This window comes from Ranitomeya imitator, chromosome 5, assembly GCF_032444005.1.
Source record: "Ranitomeya imitator isolate aRanImi1 chromosome 5, aRanImi1.pri, whole genome shotgun sequence".
NCBI lineage: Eukaryota > Metazoa > Chordata > Amphibia > Anura > Dendrobatidae > Ranitomeya > Ranitomeya imitator.
In genome coordinates, this window is record NC_091286.1 from 478,292,640 (window position 1) to 478,307,555 (window position 14,916).

A 14,916-nucleotide genomic window follows, 5' to 3' on the forward strand; every position below is an offset into this window, starting at 1 on the left:
ATATAAACCACCAGGGAGGAACAAGGTCTCAGGCACTCATGAGTTCTTCAGCCAAAATTTTCAACCTTGCAGAAGAAAATCTACTATCCCTCTCTGCGCTACACATTCAGGGTTCAAACAACGAGAGAGCAGATTACCTGAGTCGATCGCTGTTAAAACAAGGCGAGTGGTCCCTAAACCAATCCATCTACGATAAGATCACAAAAATGTGGGGAGCACCGACAATAGATCTATTCGCCAATTACAAAAACAAAAAGGTGAACATATTCTGCTCACTGAACCTGGTAGGGAATCCACAGGCTCTAGATGCCTTTATGATTCCGTGGACTCAAAAATTAACTTATGCTTCTCCTCCAACTATTCTGATCCCGGCAGTCATTCGGAAAGTCAGAGAGGACAAAGCGAAAATGATCCTCATAGCCCCGTTCTGGCCAAAAAGGACGTGGTTCTCCTGGCTGAGGATGCTTTCGGTCTCGGACCCATGGGTCCTGCCGAATATACCAGACCTTCTACATCAAGGGCCGATCTTCCACCCACAGGAATCGAACTTACATTTGACAGCCTGGTTTTTGAACGGGGACTATTAAAAGAAAGAGGTTTCTCAGATAACTTAGTCACCATGTTGTTAAAAAGTAGAAAACCCATCACTACTAGAATATATGGGAAAACTTGGAAAAAATTTCTGTCCGTCTCCAAAGTAAAAGTCCAAGATGGGCCCTCAATTCCTAAAATACTGGAGTTCCTACAAAAAGGTCTGGAACAGGGATTGTCGGTTAGTACTCTTAAAGTACAAATAGCAGCTCTAGGAGCACTCTATAACCATAATATTGCGGCCAACCCATAGATAATTAGATTTGTTAAGGCGGTGACAAGATCAAAGCCATTAGTCGCTCAGAAAGTGCCCTCATGGGACTTAAATTTAGTCCTCTCGGCGTTAACGGGTCCTCCATTCGAACCCATAGAGACGATTTCCATTAAAACTCTAACACTTAAAACCATTCTCTTGGTAGCGTTAACATCCGCACGCAGAATAAGTGACATTCAAGCCTTATCCTCTAATCCACCCTTCACTAAAATATTAGATGATAGTCACTCTTAGACCTGACCCGGCCTATTTGCCAAAAGTGGCATCAAAATTCCATAGGTCACAAGAAGTCTCCCTGCCATACTTTTGTCCAAACCCAAAAAATGAGAAAGAGCAGAACTTCCATAATCTAGACGTCAGAAGGTGCCTAATCCAATATTTAGATTCCACCAGAGAGTATAGGAAGGAAGGCTCTCTGTTTGTCTGTTTCCAGGGTCCCAGAAAAGGATTCCGGGCATCCAAGGGTACTTTGGCAAGGTGGATAAAGGAGGCAATAGTCCTGGCATATTCATCCTCGGGGAATGAGATCTCAGATGGTATAAGAGCACATTCCACAAGAGCAGTAGCTACCTCATGGGCTGAGAGGTCAGAGGTATCAATAGAGCAAATCTGTAAAGCGGCCACCTGGTCATCACCATCGACCTTTTTTAGACACTATAGATTAAATCTAGCCTCTGTGTCTGACTTAACCTTCGGACGAAGGGTTATCGAGGCGGTGGTCCCTCCCTAAGCTTAGTCTCTGCAATTCTCTCCGTAGTGCTGTCATGGGAGACCGAGAAAGTCGTAGTTACTCACCGATAACGGTGTTTCTCGGAGCCCATGACAGCACTCGCTTATTCCCTCCCATCACGTGTGCGGTGAGCACCTTTAATTATGTATAATTTATGTAGTGTATATAGTATGAGTATAGGCACGGGGTTCCTCTTTTAAGAAATGTTGTAATATGATTTTTTCTCTGTTGTAAACTAACCTGGAGGTCCTCCGATGCTCTGTAAACCAACTGATGCGAGGGAGAGGTACCGCCCTTTTATCTGTAGGTTTCCTGTCCCTGAAGGGCGGATCCCCTCTCTCCGTAGTGCTGTCATGGGCTCCGAGAAACATCGTTATCGGTGAGTAACTACGACTTTTTACAGCAAAATTTACAAAACCATTTTTTTTAGGGACCACCTCACATTTGAAGTCAGTTTGAGGGGTCTATATGGCAGAAATGCCCAAAATTGACACCATTCTAAAAACTGCACCCCTCAAGGTGCGCAAAACCACATTCAAGAAGTTTATTAACCCTTCAGTTGCTGCACAGGAACTGAAGCAATGTGGAAGGAAAAAATGAACATTTTACTTTTTTTCACAAACATTTTACTTCAGAACCAATTTTTTTTATTTTCACAAGTGTAAAAAAAGAAAATGAACCACATAATTTGTTGTGCAATTTGTCCGGAGAATGCCGATACCCCATATGTGGGGAAGGACCACTGTTTGGGTGCACAGTAGAGCTCAGAAGGGAAGGAGCGCCATTTGGCTTTTTCAACATAGAATTCCCTGGAATTGAGATCGGACACCATGTCGCGTTTGGAGAGCCGCTGATGTGCCTAAACAGTGGAAACCCCCCACAAGTGACACCATTTTGGAAACTAGACCCCCTAAGGAACTTATCTAGGTGTGTGGTCAACACTTTGAACACCCAAGTGCTTCACACAAGTTTATAACGTAGAGCCGAAAAAATTAAAAATCATTTTTTTTTTTCACAAAAATGATCTTTTCACCCCCAATTTTTTATTTTCCCAAGGGTAGCATGACAAATTGGACCCCAAAAGTTGTTGTGCAATTTGTCCTGAGTATGTCGATACCCCGTATGTGGGGGTAAACCTCTGTTTGGGTGCACAGTAGAGCTCAGAAGGGAAGGAGCGCCATTTGACTTTTTCAACATAGAATTCTCTGGAATTGAGATCGGACACCATGTCGCGTTTGGAGAGCCGTTGATGTGCCTAAACAGTGGAAACCCCCCACAAGTGACACCATTTTGGAAACTAGACCCCCTAAGGAACTTATCTAGGTGTGTGGTCAACACTTTGAACACCCAAGTGCTTCACACAAGTTTATAACGTAGAGCCGAAAAAATTAAAAATCATTTTTTTTTTCACAAAAATGATCTTTTCACCCCCAATTTTAAACTGTACTGGAATGAAGGGCAAAATGTGTAGGAAAATGCAGCCAACTATGTGGCAAAGCGGAGTTTGTTCCAAAGATGAAAGAACACCATCAGGGCTAGAATGGCAGACACTTTCAGAGACTGGTCGTACAACATCCTTTTAGCTCCATCAATCCCTATATGAGAGACGAATGTGCCAATAGACGTGGTACACCATAGCAAGCTCCCACCCGCCAAGGTCAGAACCGCTATATGCACAAAACAACCAGTTCTCTATAGAAAGTATTGTCTGGTACCAGAGGTTCGGCAAGAACCATAAAGTAAAGCCCATAGTGTATAAGTACGGAACTTCCTAATTTTTTTAGAAATCCTACAATAAAATGATCATGCCCATATCATCAACATAAATATAAGTAATATAAATGGAAGCCAAAGTTTTGTGTAGCAAGAGTCATAAAGCAGTCAAAGTTAGATAAATGGTCAAAAATGTTTGTGAGTAATCAAGTCCTAGAATTCATTTTCAGATGATTTCACTTTTCAAGATCATTTCTGGGGTCCACATTCTAACGCTTATTGACATAGGTACGTGGACGAGAATTTGTTGGAATAGTAGTTTGGTATGGGATTGATCGAGTCATAGAATTTTCAGATGACCTGACTTTGCAAGAACATTTGTGGGGTCCACACTCTAGAGCGTACAGACGTGGGTACATGGATGAGAATTTGTTGGGATAGTAGTTTGGTATGGGATTGATCGAGTCGTAGAATTTTCAGATGACCTGACTTTGCAAGAACATTTGTGGGGTCCACACTCTAGAGCGTACAGACGTGGGTACGTGGACGAGAATTTGTTGGGATTGTAGTTTTGGCATGGGATTGATCAAGTTCTGGAATTAATTGTGAAATGGGGTAAAATGGGATCTACTAATTAAAATATTATTTATCAATTGTTCCAAATTGTACTACTGGGGCCACTAAGCAGAAAATAAAAATTATTGAAAAAAGCAAACTAATAATTGTAGGTGGTGTGCTAGGTCTCAAAACAGGGGGAGATACAAAGGCCTGGTTGGGATGGGCATGTGGGGCAATAGAATCGGGAATCACTCCGCCTGCCATGCTTTCTGCAAACTCGGCACCTTTTTTGAGGATACCTTTGGGTGGGAGTGACAGGGACAGGGTGAGGAAAATGGCGTTCTGACAGTCTCCGGGAATCCTCAGAGTCGAAGGCTTCCCCCGGTGCCATGGACTCAAATATGAGGCTCTCTACTACTTTTTCCTGAAAGTGCAGGAAAGTTAGCGGTCCTTGAGATTTTTTATATAGGACAAAGCTGTTGTAGGTGGCAGTCTGAATTAGATAGATTCCCACCTTTTTATACCACGCCCTGGTCTTCCTCTTGACCAGGTATGGTTGCAGAACCTGGTCTGACAGGTCTACGCCACCCATATGTCTGTTATAGTCTGTGACGCAGACTGGTTTTTCTTTGTCCCTGGTGGCACCCCTCTCTCTGACCGTCACAGTGGTGTCCGTATGCAGTGTGGAAAGCATATAGACGTCCTTCCTGTCTTTCCACTTCACTGCAAGAAGTTGGTCGCTTGCAAGTGAAAATGACGCCCCCCTCTCCAAATGTCTGGACACCAACTGTGACGGAAACCCCACTCTGTTTTTCCTCACTGTCCCACAGGCCCCTGTATTTGCAGCATGGAGGGATTTGTATAGGGGGATACTCGTGTAATAGTTATCGGTATACACGTGGTACCCTTGATTGAGAAAGGGCGTCATTAGCTCCCAGACAATTTTGCCTGGGATACCAATTGTCTGGGGGCAGTTTGGGGGGTTTATTTGGCGGTCCCTACCTTCATAAATTAGGAAGGTGGACGTGTACCCTGATGAGCTCTCACAAGCTTTATATAATTTTACGCCGTATTTGGCTCTCTTGGAGGGAATAAATTGGCGGAATAACAGACGGCCCTTGTAGCTCATCAAGGACTCATCGACTGCCATATTTTGCTCTGGGGTATAGGAATTTAGAAAGGAAGTTTTTAGGAGGGAAATTAGGGGTCTTAATTTATTTAGCCGATCGTAGTTGGGGTCAGTTCTTGGGAGAGCTTGGGAATTGTCACTGAAGTGGAGGAATCTCATCAGGGCTTCGTAACGGGCTCGGGACATGATGGCTGCAAATACAGGGGTGCAGTGGACAGCTTTTGTTGCTCAGTAAGAGCGGAGAGTGGTTTTTTTTTACTATACCCATATTCAGGGTGAGGCCTAAGAATTTTTTTATTTCAGGGACATTTGTGGGGATCCAGGAACGGGAATGAAAGGCAGTGGGTTTTTGGGAAATATATTGCCGGGCATATAGATTTGTTTGGTGGACGATTAATTGCAGGACTTCGGGGCTAATGAAAATTTCAAAAAAATCAATGGGGGTAAAATTGGCGACATCTACTTTTATTCCAGGGACTGCAGAAAAAGGGGGAATTTGAGGGGAAAATGAGGTGTCATTATACCACAGCGGTGGGGGGACTGCGGTACTTGGTCCTGCCTCTGAAGCTTCAGCAGTGACGACCGACTCCGCTACCACCGGGCTGGGGGATCCCGTGGAGGAAGAGTCGTCATCACTGTCTGAAAACTGCTCAACTTCAGGGGCAGAATCTGTTTCGCTGCCGGAGCAAAGCAGGCTGTAAGCTTGCTCCGCGCTAAAACTTCTGCGGGCCATTTTATCTAATTCCTCCCCTAACCCTAACAAATTTTTTTTTTTTTAAATTATAATTTTTTTTTTTCTTTTTATAATCTGCTGATGATGCAGGGATTACGGAGAACGGGGGTGGGTAAATTGGATGCTGGCGGAGGCAGATATTATGTTTTTTGTAACTGACAGGGCAGCACTTGAACTGTAGTCTCTCTCTCTTCTCTCCTAGAACAACTACAAGGAGAGAAGAGAAAGGTACAGCCCAAGTGCTGCCATGTTTATCAAATATTAGGGGTTTTGATCACTGTAATTGGACATATTACAGTAATCAAAACCCAGCAGCCAATGAGAAAATTCTCATAGGTTGCTGGGTCTCTGCTGGCAGATCATGGCAGGCGCACTGCGCATGCGCCCGCCATTTTCTTCCAGCAGAGAAGAAGAAGGGGGGCCAGGAGCCGTGGGCTGAGGACCGGGGACCATGGACTGAGGACCGGGGACCGGGGACAGGAGCACTGATGTGCAGGCGGTATGGTGGGGGGCTCGGGGGCTCTATTTCTCTCCCTTCTGATGTGCGATCACATCAGAGGGGAGAGAAATGCAAAGCATTTTTTTTTTTCACAAACTATTTGCAGCGATCGCAACACCGGGGGTCTGTAAAGACCCCCGGGATTGCGATCGCTCCAGGGGTCGGTAAAAACCGACCCCAATACACCGGGGGATGCTAGGTTTTGGCGGGCGCATCTGCACTTGCGCCCGCCATTTTGGAGCCCGCACCGGAAGGAGGAGGGTCGGGGACCGGAGGGGCACCTTCACCGGTACATTAGGTACCGTGGGGGGCTCGGGGGACCCTATTTCTCTCCCCTCTAATGTCCGATCACATTAGAGGGGAGAGAAACACAACGCAAATCGCGTTTTTTTTTTTTTGCGATCGCCGGTAAACGGTTATTTACCGGCGATCGCAAATGCGGGGTGGGTAAAAAACCCCCCGAATCATGTTCTCTGGGGTCTCGGCTACCCCCGGCAGACGAGACCCCGGAGAAAATCGGACTCTGGGGGGCGTTATACACTTTTTCCACAGCGCCGTTAATTAACGGCGCTGTGGTTTAAGTACCCTTAGCGGCCGCCGTTAAAAGGCGTATCGGCGGTCGCTAAGGGGTTAATGGATTTTTCTTTTCCCAGTTTAAGATCCTATCCCAATATGTAGTGGGTATAATAATATTACATTTCTAATTGGAAGTATATGTCAATTTACTTTTTAATTTGTATTAAAATTTGTAATTTTTATTATTACACCAGCTACATGTTGGGATAGAATATTGGAGATGGGAATACTACTTTAAAGCACCACTCCAGTGTTTCTGTTTGTTTGTTTTTTAAATGCACCGCTAGAATGGAGTCACTAATCTAAGTTTCATCTGTTATCAGTGCCACTCCGGTTGCTGGGCGATCCAAAGTCACTGTTCAATGTAAGTTTATAAGATCCAAAATGAGGCTGTCATAGACTTGCATTTAAAGCTTGTGTCCGTTACTTCTGACTTCTTCTAGTAAGTCAGAAGTTGCAATCAAAACATGGCGGTGCAAGATCAGAGAGGCACTGGGAACAGCTGAGGATGGTAAGTATATTACTTGGGGCAGGGAACTTAATATTAGTTGCACCACTCCAACACTGAAATAAAAAAAAATGACGAAGTTGTGCTTTAAGATTCCCTTCACATTTACACGGTGTTTGTAGTAGTGATGAGGGAACGTGCTCAGTGATACTGCTCAGCACTCATCGAGCACTTGCTTGTGCTAATGATCGAATACTCTAATCCCTGCCCCACATGTTTGGTGCCTGTTACACACCCAATGAACATGCAGGGATTGCCTGACAGACACTGTAATGCCATAGCCATCTTGGTAGTGGCATTACTGTGATTGGCTGGCCGCATTACCTCATCAGAGGTTATAAAAGAACAGGCACCATCCTCGGCTCACTGACATACCCATTTCAGTGACAGGTGGAGGGAAAGAATAGTTGAACAGGCCCATGCGTACAGTTCTAGGAATCAAAGTCCTTTAGTGGTGATACTTTGCTGAACCATCAAATTTAAATGTCTTCCCAAGGCCTAATCTTGTGCTTTGCTGTTTCTGTGAAATATATTTTACATTTAGCCCAGGGAGAGATGCTGGAGCAGGGAGAGTGGTGATTACATCATCAAGGCAGGGCTTAGGGCTTTGCAGTCCATTACTAAATATATAGCCGTTGCACATGACCACTTTTTTTTTTCGGAAGGGAGTCGGTGGGTGAAAAAAATTGACTGTATTGTCAGAGCAGGTTAAACTGCATGGATGTGTGACAATACACAGTGATGTAATGACATTACAGTGATTTGAAGGTGACAATTTTTTTTTTTTTTATAAAAAAAAAAGTATTAATCAAGGAAATTTGGTTTACAGAGACCTAACAATTTAAAACATGCATAAGGTGTGTGGTGAGGAACGGGGAAGTGGAAGTGCTGATGATGCTCCATGTAGAAAGCGAGGACATGGATCAGGTGCGACTGTGTCTATTGTTGGAGAACAAGAAACACGCCTATCCACAACACATGGGTTCCTGTTATGAATAGGTAATTCAGAACCACAATGGACCTTGATGTTCAGAGCACACAAGTGACCTGACAAAAACCACAAAACATAGGACGAGCTCTGAGACGTGGAAACTCTGCTGACCGCAATCCCTAAACCTATCAAACCACACTAGAGGTAGCCGTGGATTGCGCCTAATGCTCCCTATGCAACTCGGCACAGCCTGAAAAACTAGCTAGTCCTGAAGATAGAAAAATAAGCCTACCTTGCCTCAGAGAAATTTCCCAAAGGAAAAGGCAGCCCCCCACATATAATGACTGTGAGTTAAGATGAAAATACAAACAGAGATGAAATAGATTTAGCAAAGTGAGGCCCGACTTACTGACTAGACCGAGGATAGGAAAGATAGCTTTGCGGTCAACACAAAAACCTACAAACAACCACTCAGAGGGGCAAAAAGACCCTCCGCACCGACTAACGGTACGGAGGTGCTCCCTCTGCGTCTCAGAGCTTCCAGCAAGCAAGTAAAACCAAAAAAGCAAGCTGGACAGAAAATATAGCAACAAAAGTAACACAAGCAGAACTTAGCTTATGCTGAGCAGACAGGCCACAGGAACGATCCAGGATGAAGCAAGACCAATACTAGAACATTGACTGGAGGCCAGGATCAAAGCACTAGGTGGAGTTAAATAGAGCAGCACCTAACGACTTAACCTCATCACCTGAGGAAGGAAACTCAGAAGCCGCAGTACCACTCGTGACCACAGGAGGGAGCTTGATCACAGAATTCACAACAGTACCCCCCCTTGAGGAGGGGTCACCGAACCCTCACCAGAGCCCCCAGGACGACCAGGATGAGCCATATGAAAGGCACGAACAAGATCGGCAGCATGGACATCAGAGGCAAAGACCCAGGAATTATCTTCCTGACCATAACTCTTCCACTTAACCAGATACTGGAGTTTCCGTCTCGAAACACGAGAATCCAAAATCTTCTCCACTATATACTCCAACTCCCCCTCCACCAAAACCGGGGAAGGGGGATCAACAGATGGAACCACAGGCGCCACGTATCTCTGCAACTATGACCTATGGAATACGTTATGGATGGAAAAAGAAGCTGGAAGGGTGAAACGAAAAGACACAGGATTAAGAACCTCAGAAATCCTATACGGGCCAATGAAACGAGGCTTAAACTTAGGAGAGGAAACCTTCACAGGAATATAACGAGATGACAACCAAACCAAATCCCCAACACGAAGTCGGGGACCCACACAGCGTCTGCGATTAGCGAAACGTTGAGCCTTCTCCTGGGACAAGGTCAAATTGTCCACTACATGAGTCCAAATCCGCTGCAACCTGTCCACCACAGTATCCACACCAGGACAGTCCGAAGACTCAACCTGCCCTGAAGAGAAACGAGGATGGAACCCAGAATTGCAGAAAAACGGTGAAACCAAGGTAGCCGAGCTGGCCCGATTATTAAGAGCGAACTCAGCCAATGGCAAAAAGGACACCCAATCATCCTGATCAGCAGAAACAAAACATCTCAGATATGTTTCCAAGGTCTGATTGGTTCGTTCAGTCTGGCCATTTGTCTGAGGATGGAAAGCCGAGGAAAAAGACAAATCAATGCCCATCCTAGCACAAAAGGCTCGCCAAAACCTCGAAACAAACTGAGAACCTCTGTCAGAAACGATGTTCTCTGGAATGCCATGTAAACGAACCACATGCTGGAAGAACAATGGCACCAAATCAGAGGAGGAAGGAAATTTAGACAAGGGTACCAAATGGATCATCTTAGAGAAGCGATCACAAACTACCCAAATGACCGACATTTTTTGAGAGACGGGGAGATCCGAAATAAAATCCATAGAGATATGTGTCCAAGGCCTCTTCGGGATCGGCAAGGGCAAAAGCAACCCACTGGCATGAGAACAGCAGGGCTTAGCCCGAGCACAAATCCCACAGGACTGCACAAAAGAACGCACATCACGTGACAGAGACGGCCACCAAAAGGATCTAGCCACCAAATCTCTGGTACCAAAGATTCCAGGATGACCAGCCAACACCGAAGAATGAACCTCAGAGATAACTTTATTCGTCCACCTATCAGGGACAAACAGTTTCTCTGCTGGGCAACGATCAGGTTTATTAGCCTGAAATTTTTGCAGCACCCGCTGCAAATCAGGAGAGATGGCAGACACAATTACTCCCTCTTTGAGAATACCCGCCGGCTCAGGCAAACCCGGAGAGTCGGGCACAAAACTCCTAGACAGGGCATCCGCCTTCACATTTTTAGAGCCCGGAAGGTACGAAACCACAAAGTCAAAACGGGAGAAAAACAGCGACCAACGAGCCTGTCTAGGATTCAACCGTTTGGCAGACTCGAGATAAGTCAAGTTCTTGTGATCAGTCAAGACCACCACGCGATGCTTAGCTCCTTCAAGCCAATGACGCCACTCCTCGAATGCCCACTTCATGGCCAGCAACTCTCAATTGCCAACACCATAATTTCGCTCAGCAGGCAAAAACTTCCTGGAAAAGAAGGCGCATGGCTTCATCACCGAGCAATCAGCACCTCTTTGCGACAAAACAGCCCCCGCTCCAATTTCAGAAGCATCAACCTCAACCTGGAACGGAAGCGAAACATCTGGTTGACACAACACAGGGGCAGAAGAAAAACGACGCTTTAACTCTTGAAAAGCTTCCACAGCAGCAAAAGACCAATTGACCACATCAGCACCCTTCTTGGTCAAATCGGTCAATGGCTTAGCAATACTAGAAAAATTACAGATGAAGCGACGATAAAAATTAGCAAAGCCAAGGAACTTTTGCAGACTCTTCAGAGATGTTGGCTGAGTCCAATCATAAATGGCCTGGACCTTAACAGGGTCCATCTCGATGGTAGAAGGGGAAAAAATGAACCCCAAAAATGAAACCTTCTGAACACCAAAGAGACACTTTGATCCCTTCACAAACAAAGAATTAGCACGCAGGACCTGGAACACCATTCTGACCTGCTTCACATGAGACTCCCAATCATCCGAGAAGACCAAAATATCATCCAAGTATACAATCAGGAATTTATCCAGGTACTCTCAGAAGATGTCATGCATAAAGGACTGAAATACTGATGGAGCATTGGCAAGTCCGAATGGCATAACTAGGTACTCAAAATGGCCCTCGGGCGTATTAAATGCAGTTTTCCATTCATCGCCCCGTTTAATACGCACAAGATTATATGCACCACGAAGATCTATCTTGGTGAACCAACTAGCCCCCTTAATCCGAGCAAACAAATCAGATAGCAGCGGCAAGGGGTACTGAAATTTGACCGTGATTTTATTTAGAAGGCGGTAATCAATACAAGGTCTCATCGAACCATCCTTCTTGGCCACAAAAAAGAACCCTGCTCCCAATGGCGATGACGACGGCCGAATATGACCCTTCTCCAAGGATTCTTTTACGTAACTCCGCATAGCGGCGTGCTCAGGTACAGATAAATTAAACAGTCGACCCTTAGGAAACTTACTACCAGGAATCAACTCGATAGCACAATCACAATCCCTATGCGGAGGTAGGGCATTGGACTTGGGCTCATCGAATACATCCCGGTAATCAGACAAGAACTCTAGGACCTCAGAAGGGGTGGATGATGAGATAGACAGAAATGGAACATCACCATGTACCCCCTGACAATCCCAGCTGGACACAGACATTGATTTCCAATCTAATACTGGGTTATGGACTTGTAGCCATGGCAACCCCAACATGACCACATCATGCAGATTTTGCAACACCAGAAAGCGAATATCCTCCTGGTGGGCAGGAGCCATGCACATGGTCAGCTGGGTCCAATACTGAGGCTTATTCTTGGCCAAAGGCGTAGCATCAATTCCTCTCAATGGAATAAGACACTGCAAGGGCTCCAAGACAAACCCACAGCGCCTAGCAAACTCCAAGTCCATCAAATTCAGGGCAGCGCCTGAATCCACAAATGCCATGACAGAATAGGAAGACAATGAGCAGATCAAAGTAACGGACAAAAGAAATTTCGACTGTACCGTACCAATGGTGGCAGACTTAGCAAACCGCTTAGTGCGCTTAGGACAATCGGAGATGGCATGAGTGGAATCACCACAGTAGAAACACAGCCCATTCTGACGTCTGTGTTCTTGCCTTTCAGCTCTGGTCAAAGTCCTATCGCACTGCATAGGCTCAGGTTTATGCTCAGATAATACCGCCAAATGGTGCACAGATTTACGCTCACGCAAGCGTCGACCGATCTGAATGGCCAAAGACATAGACTCATTCAGACCAGCAAGCATAGGAAATCCCACCATGACATCCTTAAGGGCTTCAGAGAGACCCTTTCTGAAGATTGCTGCCAAAGCACATTCATTCCATTGAGTGAGCACAGACCACTTTCTAAACTTCTGACAATAAATCTTAATCTCATCCTGACCCTGACACAGAGCCAGCAAATTTTCTCTGCCTGATCCACTGAATTAGGTTCATCGTACAGTAATCCGAGCGCCAGAAAAAACGCATCAATATTACATAATGCAGGATCTCCTGGTGCAAGGGAAAATGCCCAGTCTTGAGGGTCGCCACGTAATAAAGAAATAATAATCTTAACTTGTTGAACTGGGTCACCAGAGAAGCGAGGTTTCAACGCCAGAAACAGTTTGCAATTATTTTTGAAACTCAGAAATTTAGCTCTATCTCCAGAAAACAAATCAGGAATAGGAATTCTTGGTTCTAACATAGAATTCTGAGCCACAAAGTCTTGAATATTTTGTACTCTTGCAGTGAGAAGATCCACACATGAAGACAGACCTTTAATGTCCATCACCACACCTGTGTCCTGAACCACCCAAATGTCTAGGGGAAAAAAAAGGCAAAACACAGTGCAAAGAAAAAAAAATGGTCTCAGAACTTCTTTTTTCCCTCTATTGAGAAGCATAGTACTTTAGGCCTCCAGTACTGTTATGAATAGGTAATTCAGAACCACAATGGACCTTGAAGTTCAGAGCACACAAGTGACCTGACAAAAACCACAAAACATAGGACGAGCTCTGAGACGTGGAAACTCTGCTGACCGCAATCCCTAAACCTATCAAACCACACTAGAGGTAGCCGTGGATTGCGCCTAACGCTCCCTATGCAACTCGGCACAGCCTGAGAAACTAGCTAGTCCTGAAGATAGAAAAATAAGCCTACCTTGCCTCAGAGAAATTCCCCAAAGGAAAAGGCAGCCCCCCACATATAATGACTGTGAGTTAAGATGAAAATACAAACACAGAGATGAAATAGATTTAGCAAAGTGAGGCCCGACTTACTGAATAGACCGAGGATAGGAAACATAGCTTTGCGGTCAACACAAAAACCCACAAACAACCACGCAGAGGGGCAAAAAGACCCTCCGCACCGACTAACGGTACGGAGGTGCTCCCTCTGCGTCTCAGAGCTTCCAGCAAGCAAGTAAAACCAAAAAAGCAAGCTGGACAGAAAATATAGCAACAAAAGTAACACAAGCAGAACTTAGCTTATGCTGAGCAGATAGGCCACAGGAACGATCCAGGATGAAGCAAGACCAATACTAGAACATTGACTGGAGGCCAGGATCAAAGCACTAGGTGGAGTTAAATAGAGCAGCACCTAACGACTTAACCTCATCACCTGAGGAAGGAAACTCAGAAGCCGCAGTACCACTCGTGACCACAGGAGGGAGCTTGATCACAGAATTCACAACAGGTTCCTATCCCACTTTGCAGGGAGGCATGGGACACCATTTCAGAAGCCACACCAGTGTGAACAGGTGAATAGTTTGCTAGAAGATAATGCTTCCAGCATTCTTGCTAGCACCATCCAGTCTTCCGATCAGGCCATTCTCACCAGCCAAGAGTCTGGCTCCTTTAATCATCACCCTGTTCCTCCTTCCTCCCACCATGTTGAGTCCCAGGAGACTTGGCCTCTCATCCTGCATGTTCCAAGAGGGAAGGGAAGACATACTGTTTATTAATGCACAAAGCTTAGAGCAGGCAAGGTCAGAAGATAATGGTGGGGAACAGCAAATTTTGTCTAAGGCCACAGTCACATAGATATATGAATGACCCTGCTTGTAATTTTTGGCAGACTTTGCACTGTGTACATAGACTTTAGGAGTCTAGGAATACCACTACATGACAATTTGAAAAGAATGTGCATGAAGCTCTCCTTTTTTTTTTATAATACAGGGCGTGGTAGATCGGCTCACTCAGCTGTAAATGGAGGTAGACACGGGAACACTGTCTCTTTAAGTCCTTCACAGGTTTATTATACATGTGGCATAAACCATGGTGAAGTAGAAATAAATACGGACATTTGGGCAAAAACAGGAAAACAAAGCACAGTCCTTGTAGTAGCGGGAATCCACCCTCTCAGGGTTAGCAAAACACAAGGTTCAGGTTAGCACGAACACCTCTCTGGAGTTAGCCTCTCCAGATACACTGAGTGCTTCCAGCACTTTGCCAGTGACTTTGTCATGAGTGTATCTGAGTCACTCTTCCATCTAGTTTTTTACAGTTCTTGCTTCCTCCATATGTTACACTGCAATTTCCATTTTTTTAATACAAATTTCATTCTTGGCTTGCTTAAATTAT